Here is a 7,681-nt window from a genome sequence, read left to right as displayed (position 1 = left end):
AACTTCCTTTTCTGTGAACAACTGAAAACAAACACCAAAGCAAAAGATGTGTTTCAGTTTGTGAAAGACTTCTTAGCAAAATATGAATTGGATATCCAAATTATTGGATCTGTGTGTACTGATGGCGCTCCTGCTATGCTGGGAAATAAATCTGGGTTTTTTGCACTGATGAAACAGGAGATTCCATACTTGCAAGGTACTCACTGTTTCCTTCATCGTCATGCTTTGGCATGAAAAACCTTGCCTCCAAAATTGAAGAAAGTCCTTGATACTTCAGTAAAGACCATCAACTGCATCAGGGGTCGTGCTCAAAATCACCGCTTTTTTAAGTCACTTTGTGAAGATCTTGGAAGTGAACATACAGTTTTACTTTTCCACACAGAAGTCCGATGGCTCTTCCGTGAGAGAGTTTTAACACGCTTCTTCAAACTGCGAGAAGAAATCAAAGTATTTCTGAAGGAACGTCGCTGTGATCTGCTTGAAGAGTTGTAATTGCAAGAATTCAATCAAATCTTAGCGTATTTGAGTGACATATTCACTCGTATGAATGATCTGCGTTTATCACTTCAAGGTAAAAATATAAACATGCTGAATTGCTATGAAAAGCTAAATGCATTCAAAGATAAGTTATATCTGTGGTGTCAACGAGTGAAAAGAGGAAATCTTTCAAATTTTCCATCACTTGAAGAAATAGCTGATGGTAACGAATCTTCAAGTTTGATTCCTAGTGTTTGTGGAGAAATTGTGACTCATTTGGAAGTGCTGCCGGCGCCATTTGATAGATATTTTGATGTAGGGAAGCTGGAATCATCTGAAGAATGGATTATGAATCCTTACTCCTTCAATTTGGATAAAATGTCAGATGATGGAGAGCTGAAAGAAGATCTTATAGATCTGCGTTCAAATCGTGCTCTTGAAATACAGTTTGAGAGTAAAACTTTGGAAGAGTATTGGTGCTCGGCTGTGGTTCTGTTTCCAAGACTTTGTGAAACTGCACTAACTCTGCTCATTCCATTTGCGACAACTTACTTATGTGAATCAGGATTTAGTACTCTTTTGTCAATTAAGACAAAATCTAGAAATCGTTTGAATGCACAGGCAGACATGCGTGTTGCTATCACCAACAGTTCCCCGTTTTGAAAAACAGGAACAGAAACAGGAACAAAAGAGTCATTGAATTAAAATGGATTCGCAATTTTTTTGGAAGTCAGCCTTTTGATTTTATTATCTTGTACATATTTAAAGAAAGTAACTATTTTTTGTATGGTATATTCAAATGTTAATCGGAGACATCCTTTCTTGTCCATATGTTTGATTTTTTACATATTAAAAAAAAATAAAATTCCTTTCTAAAGGTTTGAAAGCTAGTTCTTGATTTTACTTTTTTGTATATATTTCAAGCAAGAGTTATTATTTTTGTAAGGCGTATTCAAATATCATTCTGTGATATGTTTCTTTCTTGTAGGTCTGATTTTTGTTCACATATTATATTAGAAAGTGAAATAAATATCTTCTTTTGATAAAAGTTAGTATGATTCCACATCTTTTATCCTTGAACAAAGTTTAAATTGTAGGGGTTGAGAGGTTAGAGCAAAAATTTTATAGGGGTGCGGGAGTAAGAAAAGGTTGGGAACCACTGCTCTAGATTATCAACTATGATACTTCCATTACTGACACTGTAATGTAGCAACGGCCTCCACCAACTCTAGTGAGCTCATCTTTGATTCAGCCATGGTCCCTGCCACTACTGAGCCCATCACACTACCTTTACTTCCAGAAGACCAAGAGGTCGAGGTAAGACCAGAAGATGAAGTCGATGACCACACCCCCGGTCTCACCTGGAAAAATCTAGTTCTACACAACACCTACGAACACTAACGCCATGCCCGCCAAGGAACTTTACTCTCGACTCTGCTATGCAACTGTTAAAGGTACCTCTGTTGCCCTCATGCATCTTCACAATAGCAAATATAAGATTTCGAGGACTTTGACAACTATGCCAACATAAGTTACCTACCAAAAGAAGTGATTAGAAAACTCAAGAAGGGGTCATTCCAAAAACTACAATAAACTGAACTCTTCCCAAGCTCTTGCGCCTGACAGCTGTCCTCAGCCTGACTGCTGATACTCTCATCTTCGCCATCAAGGGCTATATTCGTATGTCTTCAGTTTACTGCAGACACCGAGCCTCCGTGGCACAATTGGTTAGCGCGTTCGGCTGTTAACCGAAAGGTTGGTGGTTCGAGCCCACCCGGGGGCGAAGGTTTTCATATTTCTTGTGATTTTTTTTTAAATTTAAATACTGGGTGTGTCTGTGACAGACCACACTCCTCTCCAGCGCTATTTTTCGCCTAGTCCCACGTGCCCGCTCTCTCCCTACCTGAGAATTTAAGAACATAAGAAAGAAGGAACACTGCAACAGGCGTACTGACCCATGAGGAGCAGATACATGTCCCCCACCCCCGGATAAGACCAATGACCCCCCCCCCAGATTAGCCCAATGACCCACCCAGCCTGGTCACCTCCACTCAAGGATGGAGCACTGCACCAGACCCAGCATCACAAGCTAGTCAGGTCCAACTCACACCCACCCACACCCACTCATGTATTTATCTAACCTATTTTTAAAACTACACAACGTTTTAGCCTCAATAACTGTACTTGGGAGTTTGTTCCACTCATCCACAACTCTATTACCAAACCAGTGCTTTCCTATATCCTTCTTGAATCTGAATTTTTCCAACTTGAAACCATTGCTGCGAGTCCTGTCTTGGCTGGAAATTTTCAGCACGCTATTTACATCCCCTTTATTTATTCCTGTTTTCCATTTATACACCTCGATCATATCCCCCCTAATTCTACGCCTTTCGAGAGAGTGCAGATTCAGGGCCCTCAGTCTATCCTCATAGGGAAGATTTCTGATACATGGGATCATCTCTGTCATCCTCCTCTGTACGTTTTCCAGAGCATTTATATCCATTCTGTAATACAGTGACCAGAACTGAGCAGCAGTCTAAATGAGGCCTAACCAAGGATATACAGAGTTGAAGAACAACCTGAGGACTTCTATTACTTATACTTCTAGATATGAAGCCAAGGATTCTGTTAGCTCTATTGCGAACACTAATGCACTGTTGTCTTGGTTTTAAATTACTGCTAACCAGAACTCCTAAATCCTTTTCGCAATCAGTAGTATTAAGATCTACATTGTAAAGTAAAAGGACACAAGTGCAACTAATGTGACATTTTATTGTGGCACATTAGTTGCACTTGTGTCCTTTTACTTTATATATAGTCGGTAATTCTACCAACATTATTACAAGATCTACATTATTTAGTTTATATGTGGCATGGTTATTTACCTGTCCAACATTTAGAACTTTGCATTTGTCAATATTAAACTGCATCTGCCACTTCTCCGACCATTGCATCAGTCTATTCAAATCATCCTGGAGTGCTCTAGTGTCCTTTATTCCCTCATCTATGTCGTTTATGTAAATTGTGAACAACAACGGGCCCAACACTGACTCCTGAGGAACACCGCTTGTGACGTACCCCCATTCTGATTTCTCTCCATTTATGCAAACTCTCTGCTGTCTATTTATCAGCCATGGCCCGGTGGCCTGGTGGCTAAAGCTCCTGCTTCACACATTGAGGGCCCGGGTTCGATTCCCGGCGGGTGGAAACATTTCGACACGTTTCCTTACACCTGTTGTCCTGTTCACCTAGCAGCAAATAGGTACCTGGGTGTTAGTCGACTGGTGTGGGTCGCATCCTGGGGGACAAGATTAAGGACCCCAATGGAAATAAGTTAGACAGTCCTCGATGACACACTGACTTTCTTGGGTTATCCTGGGTGGCTAACCCTCCGGGGTTAAAAATCCGAACGAAATCTTATCTTATCTTATCTCCTATTCCGTGTGCCTCAAGTTTCCTCAATAGCCTCTGGTGTGGAACTTTATCGAAAGCCTTACTGAAATTCAAATACGCAATATCATATTCATTACCATGATCTACCTCCTCAAACACCTTAGTGAAAAAAATTAGTAAATTCGTAAGACAGGAACGCCCCTTTGTAAAACTGTGTTGAGATTCATTAATCAATCTGTGCCTATCAAGATGGCTACGAATTACTTCGGCAATTATTGATTCCATAAATTTTCCCATTATTGAGGTAAGGCTTATTGGTCTATAATTCGAAGCTAAGGACCTGTCACCTGCCTTGTAAATAGGTATTACATTTGCCATTTTCCACTTATCAAGCACTATACCAGTTTGTAGTGATATGTTAAGATTAGCCAAAGGTATGCTAAGTTCCTCTTTACATTCCTTTAACACCCTTGCAAACAGTTCATCAGGACCTGGGGATTTGTTAAGTTTTAGATTCTCTTTTTGTCTGAGGACCATGTCACTAGTTACTGCAGCCGTGCATAGTTTATTATCATCCTGTTCCACATAATCTATTATTTCAGGAATATCGCTAGTATTTTCCTGGGTGAAAACTGAGAAGAAGTAGGTATTGAGAATTTCACACATATCCTTATCACTGTCAGTGATCTGACCAGAGTTACTCTTAAGTGGGCCAATCTTGTCCCTAATCTTACTTGCGACCTTAGCCTCATAATCCCTTTTTGCTTTTCTTATTCCTTTCTTTATTTCTCTCTTTAATTGAATATATTGATTTCTTAACTGACCATCCCCCTCTTTTGATAAGCCTATATATGCCTCTCTTTTGACCAATGAGATGTTTGTTTCCCTTCATTGCTGACTTGTTTATTGCTGCTACTCACAGCTTCAGTATGGACGTTGTCGGACGAGTTGGGTAGTTGGTATTCACTTCGGAGTTTCCTTCCTGTAAGCATTCTAGGCCAGTTGTTGTCAAGAGAATTATCTTCATATATCTCCTCCCAGTGTTTCATTCGTTATGAAAATCCTGACGTATTCCTTTGTGAAGTGTATATTTATGTCCTTTTTAATCTGGTATTTTTGTGTAATATAACGACAAGAGATAGTTTTTGTATTCATTTCCCTTCCCTTCCATAGTCTGAAACTGTAAGAGTTTAGAGTAAGCCTTTCCTTACGAAGTGCTGATATATTACGTGGCTAGCGGTGTCCAACACTCCTGTGAACAATCGTGGTGGTGGCAACGACTCTCGTAGTATTATGAGACCAGGAACCTATTTTCTATGGTTCTCCAGACCAGACCACAGGTGCTGGGCTTGTGAACCTGGCTAGGAAGGCTTGAGTCAGTGTTGGATGGCAAGGTGATAGCAACCAGAGATTCAGTCTGACAGAGGGAGTTACGCTACAACAAGAGAGAGTTGTGTTACAACAAAAGGAAGTTATATTACAATAAGAGGGAGTTATACTGCAATTATGTGGAGTTATGATACCTTTAAAAAGAATTTACTGCAATAAGAGAGAGTTATGCTAAAATTCTAAGAGGCAGTTATGCTACAATAAGAGAGAGTTATGCTGAAATAAGAAGTTCATGACTACCTCGACAATGGACGTACTTAAGAACCATGACTTCGAGGTAGTTCCTTCACTAGACTTGAGGGATAAAAAAAAAAGGTATTTGTCAAGAGGCTAAATCGTGAAATCACCAGAAAATCCACCAGCGAAATGAAGCAACTTATCGTAGGTCAAAACGACTGGACTACTGCTACTATGATAACCAAAATTCGCACCGCTTCCTCGATGATTAAAATCAGCTATATCGAGATACAAATTGCCTCTTAAGCATTTAACGACGGTCTTCGACTCTCCTGGGAACATCGAACTGAATCGCTACCATTATATCACCCACTGCTGGAACTGCTACTCTTATACACACCTCGCTAGAGACTGTCCAATGAAAAGTTGTGTTCTAACTTTGGCAATGAAGGACACACTCGAGTACTAGACATCAAGCGCCCAGACGAAATATCTCAACTCCATGAGTGATCATCAAACTTTTGCAGACAAGTGCCCTCTCAGGAAGGAAATCATAACCAAGAAGCTTGAGAAACAAAAGAAACTTAGCTCCACAAAGGCAAAGACCTATGAAGCCATCACACGCATCTAGATCAACACCCAGAAAATATTACTAGCAGCCCAACAACCTATCTTCTCAACCTCCACAACCGTGGATCCATCATCAATCTTTCAAGATGGAATCTACGAAAAAAAAAAGGATTCCTCACTTGCCTTATCTATGCCCATCTCTAGAACAGCTCCAACATTGGTCTTTTCAACGATGCTGACAAACTTCCTGAGAAGATGTTTCCTGACGTTTTCTCTACCCAGACTCTCAAGATTATCAACTATGATACCTCCAGTGTTGACATTATAAATGTAGAAACGCCCTCCACCAACTCTAACGAGCTCATCCTTGATCCAGCCATGGTCCCTGTCACTACTGAGCCCATCACGCTACCTTCCCTTCCAGAAGACCAAGAGGTCGAAGTAACACTAGAAGATGAAGTCGATGACCACACTCCCGGCCTCACCTGGAAAAATCTACACTTCTACACAAACAACACTTACGAACATAAACGCCATGTCCGCCAAGGAACTTTACTCTCGACTCTGCTATGCAACTGTTAAAGGTACCTCTGTTGCCCTCAGACATCTTCACATAACAGCAAGTATAAGATTTCGTGAAACAATACATCGAGGACTTAGACAACTATGTCAACATAACTTACCTACCAAAAGAAGTGATTAGAAAATTCAAGAAAGGGTCATTCCAAAAACTACAATAAACTGAACTCTTCCGGAGCTCTTGCGCCTGACAGCTGTCCTCAGCCTGACTGCTGATACACTCATCTTCGTCATCAAGTGCTGTGATCTTATGTGTTCAGTTTATATCTAAATTCGAGCCTCCGTGGCACAATTGGTTAGCGCGTTCGGCTGTTAACCGAAAGGTTGGTGGTTCGAGCCCACCCGGGGGCGAAGGTTTTCATATTTGCTGTGGTTCCTTTTAAATTTATAAGCCCTGGGTGTTACTGTGACAGACCACACTCCTCTCTAGCGCTATTTTTTGCCTAGTCCCACTTACCCGCTCTCTCCTTACCTGGGAGTTTGTTAACTCCCTTCTATTGCTGTCTTGTTCATTGCTGCTACTCAGCTTTAGCACGGACGCTGTTGGACGAGTTGGGTAGTTAGTGTCCACCACGGAATTTCCTCCCTGTAAGCACTCTAAGACATTTGTTGTCAAGAGAATTGTCTTTATATATCTCATGTTGTCCTGACGTATTTCTTTGTGAAGTGTATATGTATGTCCTTCGTAATCTTACCTGGAGGTTATTCCAGGGATCAACGCCCCCGCGGCCCGGTCCATGACCAGGCCTCCCGATGGATCAGGGCCTGATCAACTAGGCTGTTACTGCTGGCCGCACGCAGTCCAACGTACGAGCCACAGCCCGGCTGATCCGGCACTGACTTTAGGTATTTGTCCAGCTCTCTCTTGAAGGCAGCCAGGGGCTTATTGGCAATTCCCCTAATGCTTGAGGGGAGGCTGTTGAACAGTTTTGGGCCCCAGACACTTATGATGTTTTCCCTTAGTGTACCAATGGCGCCCCTACTTTTTATTGGGGGCATTTTGCATCGCCTGCCCAGTCTTTTACTTTCGTAGGGAGTGATTTCTGTGTGCAGATTTGGGACCATTCCTTCCAAGATTTTCCAAGTGTAGATTATG

At 41.4% G+C, this 7,681-nt stretch overlaps 2 non-coding genes across 2 annotated transcripts; both read left to right on the top strand.

Annotated features, from left to right (window-relative positions):
* The first annotated feature begins 2,186 nt into the window (after positions 1 to 2,186).
* Positions 2,187 to 2,260, top strand: TRNAN-GUU (transfer RNA asparagine (anticodon GUU)). Its single transcript has one exon. It is a non-coding gene; the product is annotated as a tRNA-Asn (tRNA).
* Positions 2,261 to 6,862: 4,602 nt separating this feature from the next.
* On the top strand, positions 6,863 to 6,936 carry TRNAN-GUU (transfer RNA asparagine (anticodon GUU)). Its single transcript has one exon. It is a non-coding gene; the product is annotated as a tRNA-Asn (tRNA).
* Positions 6,937 to 7,681: the final 745 nt, after the last annotated feature.

The sequence above is a fragment of the Cherax quadricarinatus genome, chromosome 30, assembly GCF_038502225.1.
Source record: "Cherax quadricarinatus isolate ZL_2023a chromosome 30, ASM3850222v1, whole genome shotgun sequence".
Taxonomy (NCBI): Eukaryota; Metazoa; Arthropoda; class Malacostraca; order Decapoda; family Parastacidae; genus Cherax; species Cherax quadricarinatus.
The sequence above is the reverse complement of the archived record's forward strand: the minus strand, read 5'-3'. Positions and strand labels throughout refer to the sequence as shown.